The 21701-nt window shown below is 45.5% G+C and overlaps 1 protein-coding gene across 4 annotated transcripts in view; it reads left to right on the forward strand.

Moving 5' to 3' along the window:
* Positions 1-6600: 6600 nt before the first annotated feature.
* GATAD2A (GATA zinc finger domain containing 2A) overlaps positions 6601-21701 on the forward strand; it is a 105310-nt gene continuing 90209 nt past the window's right edge. For 2 of the 4 annotated variants that reach the window (XM_045853200.1, XM_045853203.1), the window contains exon 1: positions 21164-21482. The gene's annotated coding sequence lies outside the window, so the exon portion shown is untranslated. Of the gene's footprint in view, positions 6939-21162; positions 21483-21701 lie in introns of those variants that run through there. The other 2 variants (XM_045853201.1, XM_045853202.1) reach the window with 2 other exon arrangements.

Consider the following 21701-nt stretch of genomic DNA (forward strand, 5'->3'; position numbering starts at 1 on the left):
AATGTGCAGGGATGCCAAAGGCATTTTGAGCAGTGGGAACATCTAACAAGAGTTGGGGACACTCAAAGGAATCACCATTTCATGGTCACAATATGCAGCCAAAGTGGATTTTTGAAGCTGGTTTTTCTCTCTCTCTCAAGCCACACTAGACTCTAATCATGTTCGACCAGTTTCTCCAAAGGCACCAGGCCATGGGGTCCTGTGAAGTGGAGTATTCAAACCCAGCTGGGGCCTAGTCCATGGAAGATGCTCTATCACTCTGAGATATGCTAAAGGAGTATTTCAAATCTAAAGAGGTACCCTGTGTTTTCATTTGCTAAGTCTGGCCACCCTGGCCACCCTAGGGGCTCAAGAACATCTTTGAATAAAGGGAGATCTGGAAGATTACCGTGTCCAGACAAGGAGTTTTTTTTTTTCAAAGATTTTATTTATTTATTTTTAGAGAGGGAAAGGGCGGAGATAGAGAGAGAGAGAGAGAAACATCAATGTGCGGTTGCTGGGGGTTATGGCCTGCAACCCAGGCATGTACCCTGGCTGGGAATCGAACCTGGGACACTTTGGTTCCCAGCCCGCGCTCAATCCACTGAGCTACTCCAGCCAGGGCCAGACAAGGAATTTTACAGGGGAAACAGAGGTCACAGTACTTTGCAGCACACTTACTTCCTCTTCCTCTCAGAATAAAATCCCATCTCTTCCCAGGCTCCTATGTCAGCTGGCCCCATGCTCACTGCCATCTCAGGACTGTGGTACTTACTGTCTCTTCTGCCCAGAAGGCTTGTCCCCAGGCTGAATCCTTTGTTAATGTTCAGGTCTCTCCTCAAATCTACCTGTTCACAAGCCTCCAACTCCTGTCCCGGCTGGAGGTCTCCCTGGTCACAGTGTCACACCGTGAGGTTACTCTTCATCACCATTAGTAGTTGAAATCATCTTGTTCACTTTGTTAGCCTGTCCCTCCCCTCTTGACTTGCTTACTACAGCATCCAGGGTGTGACCATAGGCCTCTGAGTAGCTGGGAGTGACAGCTCCAATGGGGAACCTGAGCCCTTGCATAGAACCTCCTGCCACAGGTCCCATCTACCCCCAAGCTGCAATCTCCTAGCTCTCAGTATCACCTGAAGAAGAGCAAAAGTTTCCAGACCAGGGGATCCTGATGACTCCTGCACTACTAGTAAGAAGGTCAGTTAGTCTCTAGATGCATGCAAAAGGTGAATGGCCTTTCATAACCCTTGACTTGTAGAAATATACTGACCCAAGGATCCTAGGACCTTTGTCCTTTTTGGAAGGCCCCAAGGCAAGGCAGACCACAATATGGGGCTGAAAGTGCTCAGTTCTCAGGAACATTCTAGAGACTGGAAACCAAATTCCAAAGGACAGTACTGAATCACTGACTGAGGGTGCCTGCTTCCGTGGTTAGAAGGATTCCCCCATCAGAACACTTGCTTTCCATTTAAGACCAGAACATGCACACTGTGCCTCTGGCTGCGCACAAAACCAAAGTGGACCTCTGTGTGTGGAATGGAACCTCTCTGGAGGGACATGCAAGAGAAAGACTGGTGATAGCAGCTGGGCTAGGGGACAAAGAGCCTGAGAGAGATGCCTCCTCCCCAATACCTTTGCCTACTGCTCTACCCCACAGGCTTGGTCCTTGTTAGAGGTTCACTGAATATTGGTGAAACACATTAATATGTAGTCATCCCTCAGTATCACAGGGAATTGGTTCCAGGACCCCCATGGATACCAAATCCAAGAATGCTCAAGTTCCTTAAATGAAGTGGAGTAGTATTTATATGCAATCTAAGTATATCCTTCCATATACTTTAAATCATGCACATCCTCCAGTATACTTTGAATCATCTCTAGATCACTTATAATACCTAATACAATATAAATGCTATGTAAATAGTTGTTGTACTGTATTGTTTAGGGAATAATGACAAGAAAAAACTATGAACAAGTTTAGTACAGACATAGTATATGTCAGCAACAATGTATTTATTATTTATTTATTTACTTTAGAGAGAAGGGAAGGGAAGGAGAAAAAAGGGGAGAGAAACATCAGTGTGCTAGAGATACTATGATCCATTGTCTCTCACATGTCCCCAACTGGGGACCTGGCCCACAACCCAGGCATGAGCCCTGACTGGGACTCAAACCAGTGACCTTTCGGTTCTCAGGGTGAAGCTCAATCCACTTAGGCACGCCAGCCAGGGCAACAATGTAACCTTAAAAGAAAATATTTTTGATCTGCAATTGGTTGAATCTGAGGTTATGGAATCTTCAGATACCAACTATAGCAATGAGTGAGTAAACCCCAAAATAACAAATAAAATGGAGGCACTAGGTATTTTCTTTCATTCCAGGTCACCCTCTCAGTTCTCACCCCACCACCCACCCACTGCCAGCCTCATGCCTGCTCATGGAGGAGGAAGAGGGGGAAACCTGTGCTAACCAAACAGAATTCTATAGTTTCTATATGTCTGGGAGAAAGTATCTCTCTCCCAACTGTCTTACCTATACTTCAGCAGCAATCCAGGAGAAAATTCTCATAAAGAGGACCACAGCTTTGGTGAGCAGATGGGTCAAAGCCCGAGCATCAGAAGGAAGGACAAACCTGGCCTGGTATGGCTGCAGGCAAATGCAGGGACCCTGGAGGCCTCAACGTAAAAACACTGACTTTTTATTTTTTTAATTAAAAAAAAAGATTTTATTTATTTATTTTTAGAGAGGGGGGAGGGAGGAAGAAAGAGAGGGAGAGAAATATTAATGTGTGGTTGCCTCTTGCACATTCCCCATTGGGGACCTGGCCCGCAACCCAGGCATGTGCCCTGACTGGGAATCAAACCAGTGACTGACCCTTTGGTTTGCAGGCCTGCACTCAATCCACTGAACTACACCAGCCATGGCAAAACACTGACTTTTTAATCATCCTTTTCCTGGGAGAACGAAGGCCATTTCCTGCCAAAGGATGCAGGTTTCAGTGGATCAGCAATTCATATATGTGAACCTCAAAGTGTCTGGCAAACCCTAATTAATTATGTAGTCCAAGAATCTTAGGAAGCAATGATAGAGGGGGCACTTTGCTGTGTGCACTTGAACTGCCACTGTCATTGAGTTAAACTGGAGGGCTTTAACTTTTGTGCTTAGTATCCTTTCCACTGGTATTAACCAGCTGTCATTTTTTATTGTCAGTGGGCACTCTTCCTTGTCCAAGACTACAACATTAACTGGATCTCTTTGGAGATTGGCACCCATCAGGCTCTCATTTTTCTACCATCGAGGCCCTGCCTTCTTTGCTGCCTGTGTAGTCACCTGGTTCGCTCCCATTTCCCTATTTGGTTGTGAATGTCACTTAGCCAGTTTGCCCACATGATTTCTCAGGCCCATGAAGGGACACACCTTGATGCAGAGAGATGCAATCGCTGCTACCACTGTGGAAAGGAAAGCTCATCCTTGGTATGGGTCATGTTTTTTTTATGTCAGAAGCTTTGCTCATGTTATCCATTTTGGTGGGGCATTTCACTCCCTCTAACAAATGCCCATTTGCCTTGGATTCTTTGAGCATACAATTTCCCAGCAAATGGGACTCTTGCTTAAGCTTAAGATTCCAGACTTCATGGACATACCTTAATCCAACATCTCTGCCTCTAGGCAATGCCTTTTTCTAGAGAATCAGAGAAATTCTGTGCATTCCTAAAATAAAAAGGTAAGATATCATTATAGGTCCTGACATTTCCAGGGATCAGTCTGAAAATTACACAGAATAACTCTGAAATAACCTTGATTTATTTGCAAGCTCCCTTTGACGAAGTCAATTTAGGTAGTCTTGCTCTGGATTAGGACCCCTGCTTGCACTTTGCTCTTGAGTTTGGAGACTCTATTAGACCTGTATCCAGAATCTTCCCACAGCTTGCCTAAGAGAAAGACAAGGTGCAGGGAGTTTTAGTTTCTCAACAAGGCTTTGCTTTGCACAAGGAATAAAGGGCACAGGTCCTCCTTCTCCCCTTTCCTGCACATAGGCCCAAAGTGAAATTAAGGCAATGCAAGCTTAGGATATAGCCGTAAAGTAGCAGTGGGATATGAACAAGTCACATTGCCCTCTGGGCCTCTCAATTTCTCATGTATAAAATGAAGGGGTTGGACAATGAGCTGCTCTTTGATCCCAGTTCAATTCAATAACTATAAAAGCACTGAGGGATTACTTAAATGAATAAGGCTGGATTCCTGCTCTCAGAAAGCATTCTGGTTGGTGACTGGAATGAAATGAAAAGCTCCTGAGGCCGTCTGTGCACCAGGCATGGTGCAAGGCAATTTGACCTCACTATCTTCATTGCAACCTTTATAGATCAGTGTTCTCATTTCTGATATGGTTGAGGAAAGTAACTGGCCTAGCTAGAGAGTGGCAGGTGTGGGTTTGACCCGTTTTGCTAGCCACCAACGGCCAAGTGTTTATTGTCCACCCAGACTATCTCAGACACTTGCAGAATGTGGTATACACCAGAGGTGCAAATAAGGTGCTCTGGGAACACATTGCCTTCATGTTTCTAGTGGCTTCATTCCCTGGCTAAGGACTCTTGGTCCAGGCTCAGGTCACTCACGGAGTCAGGCCTCATAAGGCTCCCTGCCAACCTCACATCCCTGAGACTCTCAGATTTTATTCTTTACTTTTCTTACAGGAATATCAGCCCACTTGTAACAGTATCAATAATCCTTTCCACCCTAGTACATTGCTTCATGTTTTACAAAGCACTTTCACATCCATTATCTCACTTAATCACTTCCTCCTCTACGTGCCTACATTTTCTTGGTATTTCTTTAGTGTAACATTCTGCTTTGCCGAACAGACCCATTTTCCTTCATTGTGTTCATCTTGGCTCACAAGTTCTGTCTTATAATTCAGGTATCTCAGCATCTTGCACAGTTCTGCGCATAAAGGTGGGGGGCGGTGATAAAAGTTTGACATATTAAATCCTCACAGTATTGTGGGTCTTTTTCATTGCTACCTTCTTCACCCCTTTGAATCAATGGACATTTGGTTCCCTACTAAGGGCAAAGCTGGGTTCTTCGGGGAAAAATCAGACAAGGAGTTCAGATTAACTGGGGAAAGGCAGAGAAGGCTTCTAACACCTGGTAGGATACGGTACCTACTACAGAGGAATTTGAGTGACTAATTAGTTTTGTCAGGGGGTGGGTGGAAAGCAAAAATGCTTCTTGGAAGGGCCCCACCCAGTAGAGAAGGAAATGGAGACAGAACAAAATCAGAAGGGACCACAGATTTGACCATGGAGAAAGAGTAGGCAGTTGCACAGAAAAATTCCCCTCAAAAAAGGGGAAAAGGGCTAAATGCATAGCTTTTCCAAACAGAAGTATAACACCCCACAATTTTTCAGGGAAGAGGAGTTGAATGGTCACAATTTGCAAGAAAAATGGTACCTTTCCAGAAACACTCTAATACTGCTTTGAGAAACGCTCAGGGAGGACAACTTCCTGGCGTTTCTTTAGTAAAAGGAGTGAGGTGAGGGTCATGGATTTCCTGCAATTCCGCTCTGTTGAGGAGTGGTGTTTGAGGTTCAAAATTTCTCCTCTGGTTGGGGGAGGGACACACAAAGTCGGAATTTCCCATTATCTTCAGATAGGAAAGCCAGGAGCGCAAAGCCCCAATTGCTCTTCAGATAAGGAAGAGAGCCAGTAACCCCCAGTAATGTTCAGAAGAGGCAGGGTATGCTCCCCAAATACTGCTCACGAAAAGCTTTGATTTCTCCAAATTCTTTTTAGTAAAGGGAGCAAGAAATTGAGCCCCTCAAGTTTTCTAAGAGAGCTGGGGTTCCGAATCTGCAAAATCAGCTTTACTCTGGCAATTCTAAGCGGGCAGGGCAGGAACTTCCAAAATTCTCTTCAGCAGAAGGGCCAGGAAGCAAGATTCCTGAAGATTCTCCCCAGAACAGGAGCCAGAGGCAAGGATCCTCAAGACTCTCCTCAGAAGAGGGTCGGACCCTCAACACTAGTCTAAGCAGAGAACAGAGGCAATGAATACCCTGGAGAACAAGGAGGAGCCACAGCTCGCTCAGTCTCCTCAGAGCGCGCCTTACGCGACCCCACCCACCACCCGGCGTACCCGCTCCACGCCCTCCCGGCCCTGGCTGCCTCCGGTGCATTGTGGGTGGGGCGCCCCTGCTGAGCACTGCGGGGAACCCCCTGCCCAGCCAGTCGTCCGTCGCTCGGCGGCTCAGTCGAACCGCCTTCCAGGGTCCGAGCGTGCCGGCCAAAGATTGACGCGTCTCCCAGGCCCGCCCTTCGCGGTGTTCCCGCCCCTAAACCTAGGACCCGCCCCCTCACGATCCTGACTGGCCCTGAGACCCGCTCCACTCTACCATTGGCAGGCCAACTGTCAGTCATTCTGTTTCACCTTCTCGGACCCTCCCAGGCCCCCGGCGCAATCCCGAGGCGAGCCGGCCGGAGCGCTCATTGGCCACGGAGCGCTGTCCGTCATTATGATAGGCACGCCCACTGTGGGGCGTGCATCCCAGAGGCCCCGCCCGGACCTCATTGGCCTGGGGCGCCGCCACTCGGCAGGACGCGCCTCAACCCGGAAGTGTGTGAGGCGAAATCTGCCTAGCAACCGGGGAAGCCGGGCTGGGAAGCGGGCAATTTCAGTGTGAGACTGAGCGGCGAGACCGAGCCGCGGCTCTGAGTGCGGCGCAGCGGCTCCTCCCGCCCGAGGTCAGCGCCCCGGCGCGCGCACGCGCACCCCCGTCGCCCGAGCGCGCCTCGCGCCGCCCGCACTGTCTGTCGGTCCGCCGTCCGTCGTCCTGTCGCCACCGCCACCGCGGGCGCCACCTGAAGGAACTGCCGCCGCGGGATCTGAGCGGACCGGACCCGACCCCGCCGTCCGAGGCCGTCCGGGACCCAGCAGCTGCCCACGAAGGCGTTGAGCAACTTCGGTGAGTGAGGGGCCAGAGCCGCTGGTGGCGGGTCCTCGGCTTCCGGTGCCCCGGGCTTTTCTGGGGCTTCCGCTTCTCCGAGGTGACCGCCTCCAGTGTGTGGACCCCCTTGTGTGCGGGGACCCGCTTCTGTGAGTGAGGCCCCCACCTCTGAAGGGAATCCCCGCTTCTCTGAGGAACCCCTTTTCTTCTGAGGAACCCCACCTCAGTGAGAGACCCCACTGTGGTCTGCCGCCTCTCTGGCAGCTCCCTTTTCTGATGGACCCTTCACTTTTCTGAGGGACCTCGTCTCTCTGAGGGCCACCCCTACTTTTCTGGGACCCCTTGTCACCTTAGGGATCCTCCGCTTCCCGGAGGAATCCGGCTTCTCTCAGGAGACACTCCTGCTTCTAGGGGACCCTCCCCCTCACTTCTCTGGGGGACCTCCACGTCTTTGAGACCTCCCCGCTTCTCCAGGGATCCTCCTACCACATTCTCTGAGGAGATTCCAGCTTCTTTGAGCTGTTGTCCCACTTTCCTGATGTGTTCCTTTTTCGTTCTTGCTTTTCTAAGGTGTTTCCCACTTTTCATAGGTTCCCTTTTTCCCTACTTTTCTGAGATGTCCTTCCTACTTTTCTGTACCCGCTTGTTTGGGTGACCTCCCCCTTCTACCGAGTTTCTCTCAATTAATCAGAGGTCTTCCTGCTTCTGTCAGAATCCTTCTTGGAGGTGCTTCCTACTTTTCTGAGCTGTCCCACTTTTGTTGGGATCCCCTGCTTTTTGATGATTGCCTCCACTCACCTGAGAGGTCCCAATTACTCTGAAGTGCCCATACATTTAACTGGACCCTTAGTTTTTTGAGAAAAAAATTGCTCACTTTTCCAAAATATTTTTTCATTTCTTTTGGGTTCCCCACTAATCTGTGGATGCTGCAATGTTTGGAGGAGTCTGTATCTTCTTCAGAGGTTCTCCCCCTAATATGAGATGTCTCACTCCTACAGGCTCCTCACATCTCTGAAGTATGCCTGCACTTTTCTAAGCTATCCCCTCTGCTGATGGGAGACATGGTGGATTTCACCACTTCTCTGAGGGGTTCCCTTGCATTTTGAGGGGGTTCTCTTCCTCTTGCTTGAGGAAATGTCCCCTTTCCTGAGGTCTTCCTCCTGATTATCTTTTTAATTTTTTTTATTATTTGATTTTTGATTTACCTTTCCCCTCTTGGTTTTCTTGGAGAGAAAAATTTCCCTCGTTTCTCCTTGGAACTTCAAGATTCCTTTGTTTCTGTTTGTGGCACCTACTTCCCTTAATTCTGGAAGGAAAAATGTGCCTTCCCTTCAGTCTTCTTTCTTGCCAGATTAGGGGGTCTTCTTTTCAACTTTTACCTCAGCTTCCAGGGACCTGAGAGATTTTGTGGCTAGAAGGGATATTGGGAAACAAGGGGAAAAAAACCCCAACCCCCCCCCAAACAAAAACAAAATACTGTTTTCTCTTGTTCTTTAAAACTTGCTAGATTTGGGGGAGCAGGAGCTGTTGTCAGATGACCACCTTGGTTACTCTGTTTCTGAGCCTTGGGGCCCCAACTGTGTTGTCAGGCCAATACAGAGGCAGGAGGGACAGGGCTGGAACATTGTTCACCCATTATCACACTGTCAAGCTGTGGGACTGATCCACTTCCTGTCCCATGCCTTAGTCCTCCCTCTGCATAGTGTAACTCACCACTACCCCACTACCCCGAAAAAAGGGTGTGGGGGGGAAGAAAAATACTCCTTCATATCTTTCCGTTGCATTTTTTTCTCCCTAGGCCCTCTGATTTACCCCTTGATTACTAGAGGCTTCTCAGTTTGTGGGCCACTCTGGTTTGAAAGGCAAGGCAAGAAGCAGGAAATGGGTCACCTTAGATCCGGGAAGGGTGGAAAGAAGGAAGGGAGGCAAGGGACAGGGGTTTTGACTTCATTTCTCTAACTTTTAGGTGACTTCAACTTGGCCAAAAGAAGTTTTTACATGGCTTTTATAAATCTTATGGGTACCTTTTTTAATGACCACCCTAGATTCCAAGTTCACTCCAGGAGCTAATTTTATCTGCTTTGCCAAACACAGAGCTCTCTGGAGCCCAAGTAGATGAATGCTGGCATTGAGAGATGGTCCAAAGGACAGGAATGAACTCAGTTTGAAACTTGAGTAACTTGTAACCACTTTGTGTCCATGCACAAGTTTCAGACTAAAAACATAGAGAGAACGTTCCTGAAGTGGAGTTTTGAAATATAGGCTGAACTCCTGTTTGGTTTAGTATTTCAATGAGTTCTTCCTCTGACTCTGCTAGAACTGCAGGTCACTTTACAGTTTGACTTAAGCCTGTTTCTCTCCTGTTCGTTTCTATCTGGGTCTTGCTTAATTTGAGTCCTTTGTGAAGACTCCTGCTGAGGCTATAATTTGAGTTCTAAATCTGTCGGTGGACCATGTGGACACAAGTTTCAACTCGAGCTATTTTCTTCTGTAGAGAAGTGCTTGGAGAGTTTCCTGGGCCCTCTGCTCCTGAGGTAGTCAAGTCCAGGCAAGAAACTGCTGCAGACCTGGTTGCTCTTATACTGCCTCTTCCTGGTCAGCTGTAGGCACTGCCCTGAAGGGGAGAGGAAAGATAATGGGAAGTTCAGGGCTTGGGGTGTCCTGAGGCAGGGCAGAAAAGTGCTGGCACATATTTATTATTTTAAATGAAACCCACAGGACCAGCAAGGTAGGATGTTAGAAAGGGAAGGGGGAGCTTTGAAGTTAGAAGGAACTGATTGAGATCTGGGTCTCTCCTCCCTAGTTGTGTGGCCTTGGACAAGTTATGGCATAAAATTGGCGTGTTACCAAATATTCAAGGGGTCACATCTCTGTGAAAGTGTGTAAAGATGCCTACAGATGGGAAGTGCTTCCTAGACATATGAATGGTATAAATGAATGAATCTGAGATAACGGGTGGGTGGCAGACAGCACAGTGCCTAGCACATGGTTGGTGTGCAATAAAGGTTGGTTGTTGTGCTCAGGAGATTAGGATTCTGTCCTACACTTTCAGGCCAGGAAGTACTTGACAATCTGCCAAGGCTAAATATGTCCGAAGAGAAAGAAAGTTGTTATATTTCTTGTAAAACCCACTGGCCTCCTGAGTGTCATAGGAATTTCGTGTTCAGGTTACAGATGTGGGGTGGATTTGCTGTATGGGAGACATTTGTGTTTGCCTTGGCCTTGCCTTCTCCCTCTGTAAAATGGGGTAATTTGTGAGTTAAAGGCAAGTAGGGAGATGTATTACTGTAATTAGACTGTAGGCAAGATAGAAAATTATAATGAACTGAGAAGAATTGTGGGGAGGAAATAGTAAGAGAACCATAAACCTATAGGATCATGTCCATATTTTGGGACTGGTTGGTTGAGTGATGGGTAGTAGTTACCTGGTGAGTAGTCTCTTATACATTAGAATCTTGAAATAAGAACTGTTCTTTTAGGGTAATGGATCAGATTTGGGGACAAAAGACTGGGAAAGCATTTGACACGACACAATAATAGTACATTGAGAGGGCCAGTGTGTGGCTTAGTGCCCATGAGGAGATCAAAATTCACCTTGAGCTCCCAGGATAGAGAGAGCTGTGGAAATGCTAACTCTGCTTCTGGGGGTGGGGGTGAGAACTAGGGTGGGCAGGATAGCTTCTTTTTTGAGAGGATTCTTTCTTAGCAGTTAGTGAAAGCCCTAAAATCATGGCTGTTGGGCCCAGCCCTTTCCACAGATGGCACTTACCCCTGGTAGCTAAAACCCAGGGGGAAATAATGGATGAAAATTTGAGTAAGGCTCCCACTGGCCTGCTCCTAAGTTTGAAGAAGAGTTTTTGTCCCCACTCCCTCCCTTCATGTCTCTCTCTCTCTCTCTCTCTCACACACACACACACACACACACACACACACAAAATGACTTTACTGTTACCATTGAGGCCAAGAAATATCTACCAATCTTAAATTTATCTTAATTCTTTTTTTTAAAGATTTTTATTTATTTATTTTTAGAGAGAGGGGAAGGGAAGGAGAAAGAGGGGGAGAACTATCAATGTGTGGTTGCTTCTCATGCACCGCCTACTGAGGACCTGGCCTGCAACCCAGGCATGTTACCTTGACTGGGAATCAAACTGGCCACTCTTTGGTTCACAGCCCATGCTCAATCCACTGAGCTACACCAACCAGGGCTCTCTTAATGCTTTTAAGGATAGTTATTCCATTATATGAGAAAGGGGCAAAGTTTATTACTTTTAATATATAGAAAATAAGGTGAACAACTTTAAAAGGATCAGTATCCCATTTGAAATTATGCTGTGTCTCTTGTGTATCACAGACTTAATTCTGGTGGATAGTGGCGCCACCGCCAAATCTCTTTTATCTAACAGGAAGTTTTTTAAACTTTTTTTAAAATTGAAAGATCTTTACAGCAATAAAACCCCTTGGATAATTAGAAATGATATTGATCTAGGTACATTTATTAGATGTAATGTAACATGGTTATCCGTTGGTGGGCAGCCCTAAAAGGCATGTGGGTCCCAACACTGCCTGGTTTCTCTGGACAATAAACTGTTGATTTATGTAACTGAAATAGCTAGGGAAGTCAGGGTTTCCTTCCTGTTGGAGACAGCACAGGGGGCATTAAATCCCCGTGGGATCTTGATGATAAGAAAGAAGCTGACCTCTTTTGGAATTGGGAAATAACTACTGTATTGAGCTATCCAAATGAATGTTTATTTAAAAAAATTTATTTATTGACTTAGAGAGAGAAACAAACATCAATTTGTTGTTCTGCTTATTTATATATTCATTGGCCTTTTATGTACCCTGACCAGGGATCAAACCCACAACTTTGGTACATTGGGACAACAATCCAAGCAGATGAGCTCTCTGGTCAGAGCTAGATGGTGTTACTTTTATTTTACTTTTTAAAAAAGATTTATTTATTTTTAGAGAGAGGGGAGGGGAAGGGAGAGAGAGAAACATTGATTGGTTGCCTCTCACATGTGCTCCATCTGGGGACTGAACCTGCAACCAGGGTATGTGCCCTATTCAGGGAACTGAACCTGTGACCTTTTGATTTGCAGGATGATGCCCAACCAACCGAGCCACACCAGTCAGGGCAGGATGGTGTTATTTTTAATTTCTGGTATTAAGTTGGCTTTATCCTCTGTGTAGCCCAGCCTCCTTTGTTTAATACAAATGTATTCCTCCAAACTGCCTATAAGGGATGTTTGAGCTCTCAAGTAAGGGCTTTATTTACCATAGGTTTTCCTGTGTGGCCATAAGTTGGGTTTTTTAATTAATTTATTTATTTTTGTGAAACTTAAATTGGATTGAAAAATAGAAAGAGTTAAACCTTTTGGCTCATGCAATTTCCTAATGCCAGCAAATAATTCATCAATGGTTCTGTGCCTACCATGTGCTGGGCATACAACCCTGGGTGCCTGGGGTCTAGCAGTGAGGAAGACAGATGATGCATTAGGCCCTCAAGGAGCTTACATCATAGTCACAGACAAGCAAATGAATGAATGGAAGAATATCGTAGGGCTTCTTTGGGAATATCCTTGGACTTGGGGAGTCTTGGGTAGAGTTTCTTGGAGGTTTAGAAGTGACACCTCACTGGGTGTCACTTCGCCTTTCCTCACTGGGCTCCTTGCTTCTGTTTCTTCCCTCTATAAAGAGGTAGAGCCCTGGCGGGTGTAGCTCAGTGGATTGAGCACGGGCTGTGAACCAAAGCACCCCAGGTTCGATTCCCAGTCAGGGCACATGCCTGGGTTGCAGGCCATGGCCCCCAGCAACTGCACATTGATGTTTCTCTCTTTCTTACTTCCTCCCTTCCCTCTCTAAAAATAAATAAATAAAATCTTTAAAAAAAAGAGGTAGAACTTATGGCATTTTCCCAGTTGATTGTTGGCTATTGGCACTAGTTGATCCAGGTTGACTGTGGCTGTAGTTCTTTTAAAAAAGATTTTAATTATTTATTTTTAGAGAGGAGAGGGAAGAAGAAACAGAGGGAAGGAAACATTGATGTGAGTGAGAAACATCAATTAGTTGCCTCTTGCAGGTCCCCAGCCCATCTCTGACTGGAAATCAAACTGGCAGCCTTTTGGTTTGGGGGATGGTACCCAACCCACTGAGCCACACCAGTCAGGGCTGTGGCTGTAATTTTGGAGTAACTAGAGAGAGAGTCTGGGATAGTCATGGCCAGGAGCATTTTCAGCTTTGCTTTTCTTAAAGTTGGTGGCAGTGTGTATTTGGAATCCTGTGGCATTTCTTTATGGCAGTGCATATTATGCAGAGATAAATAACTCTAAAAGCCCTTCCTGCCTTGTTTGAAATCTTAAAAAAAAAAATTCAGACAAGGGGAGTACTTGGCTATTATTTATGGCATATGAAAAGTGAGACTTCAAATAGATTGCTTTGTTGTGTATTGGTAGGTTCATGGTGAATGAAGTTCCCTCTGTCCTAGGGTTCCCTCTTACATGGGGTTTGAGGAAGCATTGTTGCGAGTTTTGTATGTTGTGGACAGGTTTGATGTTAGTTCACATAGGTAAGTTATATGACAGACGAGTGCTTTCCTTACAAAAGTGTATTGGTGAGGGAGCCAGAGAGGGATGGATACTCATTTGGGCCACAGGCTCCAGGAGAGAGGAGAGTTTCTGGTTAATCTGTCTTTTTTCCTTCCACCCAAGTACTGACTCTGGAGGTAAAGAGACAGGCCCAAGCCAGAAGTGGGCGTGAATAAGTAATACAACTGTGCATGTGACCAGGTTCCCACCTCTGGGCTCTGCTGTCCTTGGGAAGTGGATTCTTGTTCCCTCCTCACTTCCTGTTCCTCATCACTCCAGGCTGAGTTCTTGGGCCTTGCTTTGAGCATAGAAAGCACCACTTTTTATTTGGTAACCTGATTTGTCAGAGTTGGGAGCACTTGGCAGTTCTGGGGCTCAGTTCATGTACTCACAAAGTCAGAACTCTGGCAGGGTGGCCAACAGGATGATTTGCTGTTGCATTATCACAGTGCTTCCTGTACAAGCTTGCCTCTAGAGGGATTCTCTGGAGATGTGTATAGAACTTAAGGAAGTAGAGAGCAGAAAGGTCCTTCTGCAAGAGTGTGCTCTGGAAGAATGGTTTACTATTATTTGTCTTCATTGCTTTGTAAAAAAAAGTACTATGGGAAGCCCTGTGTACAATGGAAGCTTTAGAGCCAGAAAGCCTTAGGTCTCTATCCAGATTTCACCACTTGCTGGCTTTTTGACCTCAGGAAAGTGGCCTAATTGCAAGTGGCCTAAGCTCTTTGGGCCTCAGTCTCATTTGTGGGGTAGGGATGGTAAGCACAAAGCAAACAATCAGATTATTGTAGGTACTTTGTAAGGGAGTTGTTATAGAATTGTATCAAGACTGACTATTCCTCTTGAGGTTGGCACCCAAGTTTGGTCAGCTATCTATAGCATTTAATACTGCTCAAAAGCAAACCAGTCTACATTGAGGCCACAGGCTGCTGTGCGTCACCAAGGGCCATGATCTAGAGGTTCCTGGGTTGGCTGATTTTTCTCAGTGAGTTTCTCAGTTTAATGTAGCCTCACACGGGGTATATTTGCTCCAAGGACTTGCAGTGCCTTCTGAAGCATAACAGGGTAACTAGGAAAAAGGCTCAAATGTGACTGCTGTAGGTACTAGCAAAAGCCTCACCTTTGACTAAGGGTCAGACACCTGGCTGGACATAGGAGCTTATAGGTTACTAGGAATAGACAGGTACATTAATTGGCAAGTGCAGCAAAGTGTTCCATGCAGTTGGATTGAGACAAGGAGGGGGAGATTTGGAAGGTTGGTAAAGGAAGGGGGGTGATGGAGAGAACTACTTGTTAGTAGGTTTTGGGAACAGGTACAGCATAGGCATGGGCAAGGACCTGGCAGTGAAAAACAGCCTGGTGAGTTCCCTTGACCTGAGGAGGTTATGCTTATCTTAAAGACAGAGTTTGAACTGGGTACCTATAACAAGTAAAGCCCAGCGTTACCTTCAAAGGGAGGAATTCTTATAAAATGTGTCATAGTAAGATTCAAGATTAAACTAAAATTAAAATCATATTTAAATTGAGCTCTCAATAAGCATTTTCAATCAGAAACCAAGGATGGCTGGTGGAATCAGACCATTTAGACTCCTTTGTAATGGTATGCAGTCTACATGGAGTTTAACCTCTTAAGGAGCTTCAAGAGAGCAGATTTGGGGGCTGCTTCTAAATTTTTTTTCCTTTGAGAATTGTCATCATTTAAGGTAGTCTAAAATTTAAAAAAAATATTTTATTTTAAAAAAATTTTTAGAGAGAAGGGAAGGAAGGGAGAGCGGTAGAGAAACATCAGTGTGTGGTTGCTTTTTGTGCGCCCCTCACTGGGGACCCAGGCTGAAACCCAGACTTGTGCCATGACTGGGAATTGAACCATTGTCCCTTTGGTTCACAGGTTGGCACTTAATCCACTGAGCCACACCAGCCAGGGCTAAGGTAGTCTAACATTCTTAACACAGCATAACAGTTTAAATTTTTTTTCTTTTATTTTGGAAAGAGGGGAAGGGAGGGAGAAAGAGTGGGAGAGAAACATTGGTATGAGAAAGAAATATCAGTCATTGCCTCTTGCATGCACCCCAACTGGGAACCCACAACCCAGGCATGTGCCTTGATGGGGAATTGAACTGGCAACCTTTCCGTTTGCAGGGTGATGCCCAACCGAGTTACACTGGCTAGGGCAACAGTATTTTAACTTGCAAGGCATTTTCAAGGTTTACACTTTATATTTACAAAGCTTCAAGCTTTATATTTAACCCCGAGTATCATTATTGAAGGTTGACTTTTGACCTGAATTTGAAAGAAAGATCTTATTTTTCCCAAACTATGAGTTGGTAAAATGTAGGACTGACTAGGTCAGCAAAGAGGGTCTGGTGTTTGTTATCAAGCTGGAAGGAGAAAGCTGGGTAGACCTGTCACCTGTATTTTTTCTATAGTGAAATGCCGGGCACCAGGGAAGGAAGGAGAGTACCCATCTTATTAGAAAAACTTTTGGGAAGAATATTTTCCCTCCTCCCCATGTCAAGTTGGAAGATCTGCCATTTAATAACTGGGGAGTGGGGTGTGAATTGGATACCAAGTTTTTAAAATATGTTTTTCTTCATGTCTAAATCAAGGATGTTTATTAGCAGACCAATGATGTGACTAACACCATTTCTTTGCTAAGCAGGTTTGAATATGTTGATCTCTAGATTTAAAACTGTCTTATAGCCTTTTCTTTTTCTTGTAGTTTTCAGATTATTTTTCTCTTTTAAATCTTGAATTCATAGAAAACATTGTTCCCTTTTCCCTTAGTAACTTTTTAAAGACCTAGGTAGGCATTTTTTTGTAAGTCATGTATAGACACAAAAGAGATATTCCTTGACACCTCGTGACACATGCAGATGAAGACAGAATGGGAGATACATTTGTAGTTCATGATCATACTTCTGAGCTGTTTATATTTAGTCCTTTAGGGAAACATTTGTGCTCAGAACTCAAATAGTGGGACATCAAGGTCACAGAGAGACTGACTGCAGATGGAGCTTGAACTCCACATAGCATAGACACAAAGTGGTTCAGAATTGTGTTTAGAAATGGCAGCCCTGGGCAGTGTTTCTCAGTGGGTTGAGTGCCAGCCTGTGAACCAAGAGGTTACTGATTTGATTCCCAGTCAGGGTACGTGCCAGGGTTTTGGCCAGGTCCCCAGTTGTGGGCATGTGAGAAGCAACCAATTGATATTTCTCTCCCTTTTTTTCTCCCTCCCATTCTCTCTCTCTCTAGAAATGGATAAAAATCTTAAAAAAAAAAAGAAGCGACACTTAGAACAAAGCAAACACACTTTGACAAAGTGTCCCATCTCTAGACAGATGTATTTCAGACAACTTTTCAGCATACACAACACCCATTGAACAGATAGGTGCTGATCTGTCTCCCATAACTCCTAATCTAGTGTAAAAATGTTGTGACTTAAAAAATGAAGCCCTGGCTGGTATGGTTCAGTGGACTGAGTTCTGGCTTGGGAACCAAAGGATCACCAGTCCAATTCCCAATGTAGGGCACGTGTCTGGGTTGTGGGCCAGCTTCCCAGTACGGGGTGTGTGAGAGGCATACATTGATGTTTCTCTCCCTCTTTTTCTCCCTCCCTTCCCCTATCTAAAAATAAATAAATAAAACCTTTTTTAAAAGAAGACATTTGTTGCCCTGGCTGGGTTGCTCAGTAGTTGGAATGTCAGCCTGTACACCAAAAGGTTGCAGGTTTGATTCCCAGTCGGGGTGCATACAGGAGGCAACCAATTGATGTTTCTCTCTCTTTAAAAAAAAAGATTTTATTTATTTATTTTTAGAGGGAGAAGGGAGAGAGAAAGAGAGGGACAGAAACATCAATGTTTGGTTGCCTCTTGTGTACCCGCTACTGGGGCCCTGGCCTACAGCCTAGGCATGTGCCCTGATTGGGAAGTGAACCAGCAACCCTTTGGTTCAAAGGCTGGCACTCAATCCACTGAGCCATACCAGCCAGGGCTGATGTTTCTCTCATACCTCGATGTTTCTCTCTTCTTCTCCCTTCCTCTCTCTCTAAAATGAATAAACATATCCTATGGTATTATTTAAAAAAAAAAACATTTGTTGTAGCAGCTGTCATGTATCCTAAGTATCATATTCTTCATAGAGCATCACTATAATAGTCTTTTTAACTATTTTCTGGTCTTTGAAAAAGTACTCAAAATATGGAAGTACTATGGAAATAGTACTATGGAAATCAAATTCACTTAAAAATGAATTATTTCCTTTTCTTTCCCACTCAAGTGCTCTGTAATCTCACCATGTGAGCATGAATTTGGGTGAAATAAGAAATTTCAAAATAGTCCTTTCTTAGAGATTGTGGTTATCTTGTCCTTAAACTCAATGAAAAGTTTCAGACTTTAGAGTACTAAAAATGTTAAGTATGGAAAGTGGTTAGTGTTCCTGTTCATAAGGGTACTTAAAAAAAACTTGGTACACTTCTGAATGTATACACTGTTTATTTCATTTATTGATTGATTCATTTATTTTTTATTTATTGATTTTATTATTTATTGACTTAGAGAGAGATTGGCATCGATTCATTGTTTCACCTACCTATGCATTCATTGGTTGACTCTTGGATGTGCCTTGACGAGGGATTGAATCACAACGTTGGCATATAGGGAAGATCCTCTAACCAAGTGAGCTACCTGGCCAGGACCTACACTGTTTATTTTTTAGAGAGCTTCTCAGAAAATAAGTCTATTTAGCTTGTGAATTTAAGTAAGTAGTAGTTCATTCTGTGTTTTGGGAGAGAATGATGGCATCTAGAAAGTTTATAGTACAATGAATCTTACCTCTTTTTCAGCCCTTTCTGCCCCAAAGCCCCCGTACTCCAGGTGTAACCAGCTCTGGCCTTTGCCTCTGCTATTCTGGATGCCTCGGATGCTCATCTGTTAAAACTGGATCAAATGTCACATCCACAAAGATTTCCCAGACCCTTATCCAGGCAGGGGAGCAACCCCTTCCTCAGTCTTTTCCTATGAATGCCTTTTCTGCATTGAAGTTGTTCTGTGTCTTTCTTTGTCACCAGCCTGTGAATTTCTGGAGTTGGTGCATGCAGGTTTCTCATCACGCTAAACACTTGGAAAGATTGGTCTCTTAGACAGTTCGTGGGTATCAGTGTTTATCACAAAAGTCATCTTAAATTTTGTACACCAGAAATTTTAAAGAAATTTCCTGATTAAAAATAAAAAAAGACAATACCTTAAACATTCAGTAGGTGATGCTACTCCTTTTCTGTCAGTTTCACTCTATTGTGAAGCCTCTGACCAATTGCTGCTATAAAGAGTACACGAACTTGGATTTTGGCCTAAATTTCTTTTCTTCAGTTCCAGTTTTGTGCAGGAACAGGTTCAGATGGTGTTTAGAAGTTTATCTAATAGACATTAAAACAATAATTAAAATATTTTTGTAGTGGTTAGAGTGGAAGGAGGCTTAGCTGTTATTACCAAGGATCTGGTCTATGAAGGATATGAAATTTAAAGTGAATTTGGAAGGCAATTTTAACTAACAAGTGTTTTTGAAGTATTATATTATCTGATATCTATAAGTATTAACTGAATGCCTTGTTCTGAGGACAGAGGGAAAACTTAGAGAAAAATATGGTTCTAGCTGTAGTTGTCTTCTGCCTTAGAATGGCATCTGCAGGTGATTGCATCATATTTCACAATTACCCAGCTGAACTATTTGCTGTTTAGTCCAGTAGTAGGCACCGAGGCAGCTTTTAGTTCAAGCAGCCTCAGCATTCACCGGCTTGAGTATCAGGGACCCCAAAAAGGTCTGGATTTACTGTCGCTTTCCATTTACACACCCGGCTTTCTCTTCCTATCACAAAAATAAACGTAACAATTTCACTCTACTCCCACTCCTGCTTTCCCAGCTGGAGAAGTTGGCAGTGCCCTCTGGAGCAGCCCACCTGTCACCAGTGCACACCTTAGTCCACAGGGGTGTGTCATTAACATGTTGCAGCTGATGCCTCCCTCTTTAAAACAGGGGGGTTGTTGCCTTGGTGACTCATACAGAGCTTGCCAGCTCAGACTGTAGAATCCCTACATCCATCTCAAGTCTTGGGTCTCCCACCTGACCACACTTTGCTCTACTTGGAGTTAATTAAGTTGGCGTTACTCGAGATCAGGGTGAGGAGCAGTGAGGTAATATTTTGCTTGTATTGCTTTAATATACATCATTTGATTAATTGTCTTAGAGTAATGCAGTTCTTAAAATATACAGCTGCTGAGTTAGAGTGAAAACTCTGGATATTTGCTTTAACCTATTCTTGCAAATGGCATCAGGGAGCTTCTTGTATTTCTATACCAAGTCACCTGTTTAAGAATAACACTGTTTTTGTTTGCTTTCTGAATTTGAACATTTGAACTGCTTTGTAGCAAAGCAAATTGCTAAACAAAACTGGGTCAAGAAGCGTTTGGGGTCAACACTTGTATTTTGTATCATTTTTTAGTTTGAGGAATGCTTCTCTTAACCCGGGAGAGGTTGTGTCAGATGTTGCATTAAGCAGTTGGAAGATTTTGGGGCTGTGGTGGTGGAATCAATGACAAATACAGAATTAAGATGGGCTTTTTTTTTTTTTTAACTTGGTGGCTGGGAGCACATAGAAAAATTTTATTGGTAAAACTTGTTCTACATTAAATGTTTTTAAAGTTTGGGGTCAAGAGCAATCATGGGTCAGAATTATATTGATTTCTCTTTTTTAAAATGAAATAGAATAGAAAATATCAGAGTACATTGCAAGTGCTAAAGGTATGCTCCGTGAAACTTGTTTCAATTGTATGAATATGGGTTAGGATGTATTGTAAAAAACTAAGAGCCACTATTCAGGAGTTTATGTCACATTATAAATTGTTTTAACGTGGAAAAAGAACATGAAGAGTTTTTTGGCGATTCTTCAGAACCTGATCTTGATATTGAGAGACTTCTTTTAATATTTTATTTTCCCTATTGAAATTATATTATGCTTTATGTAGTTTAACATCCCCAAAAGCCATGCTCTCTCAGGTTAGACTGTGTTTCGTGTTTCCTTCATGTCACTGGAGAGTGAAGGGTGCAGGTTTGCTTTTGAAGTTGCGCGACCGGGTGTGGGGGAGGGTGCGATTACCTTCTCCCAGAGGCACTGGAGTACATTGGGAAGTAACTGGAGAGGGAGTGCAGTCATCCCTGAGTGTCTGGAATTGGGTGAATCTGGAGCTTTGTAAACTCTCTTCAACTGAACTGAAGAAGTGATGGTTCAGTGGATAGCCGGGAGGGAAGCTTCTGCGTGACGACGGAGGCATTCGGATCTGTCTTCACAAGCAGCTGAGTTGGTCCAGGTCGCTCAACGCAGCTGGAGTGAGGTCAGCACTGAGCGCGTCGTGAGTCAGCCCTGGGTGCGGCCACCGGCTGGCTGGCTCTGCGGCGGGTGAGCTGGCCGCGACCCCTAAGTCCTACGCCGAGAGCCCGCCCGGGGCCACGTGGGAAACGGACGCGCGGAGCTGGGCGTAGCTGGGAGCGCGGTCTGGAGGTCGGTGCTTCCGGGGCGGGGCCAGTAGGGCCCCGCCTAGCCACGCCTTTCAACCTTAGGCCCCGCCTCAGTGCTTAGCCCCGCCCATCCGGGTGCGGGCGGGCGGCGTCGCCTTTAAGAGCTCCCCGGTGTTTTGGGGGCCGCGGGCCGGGCGCGCTGACCTGGTGCGCATGTCCCGGGCGGTGACGCCGGCGCCGGGCTCCATGTGTGCGGCCGAGGGGCGCATTATCTGGCCGGCGGCGCGGGCGGGCGGGCGGACCGGCGGAGGGAGCGCCGCGGGCCCGGGCGGCCCCACAGGCGGAACGAGAGCGCGTGGCCCGGCGCCCCCGGTCCCTTGGCCGCCCGGCCCCGCAGGCGACCCCGGTCCCACAGCCCCGCGAACCCGTGCGCTGCCCTAGGGCCCGGCCGGCCCGTGGCGGCCCGGTAAGTTCTGGACCAAACTTGGCGGTGGGGTGCGGGGGCCGAGGCCCCCTGGTAGAGACTAAAGTGGCGGGGGTGATGTGAACTGGACAGGGTCTGGAGGTCGTGAGGGACCCCCCCCCCCCGCACTGAGCGTGAAAAAGTGAGGGTGAGCGAGTTCTACTCCTTGTAATTCCGGGAGCGTCTTTCTCGCGCTGCCCTGGAAAGTTCCGCGCTCAGTCG

Source organism: Phyllostomus hastatus, unplaced genomic scaffold, assembly GCF_019186645.2.
Source record: "Phyllostomus hastatus isolate PE091 unplaced genomic scaffold, TTU_PhHast_1.1 phas_contig_98, whole genome shotgun sequence".
NCBI classification, from domain to species: Eukaryota; Metazoa; Chordata; class Mammalia; order Chiroptera; family Phyllostomidae; genus Phyllostomus; species Phyllostomus hastatus.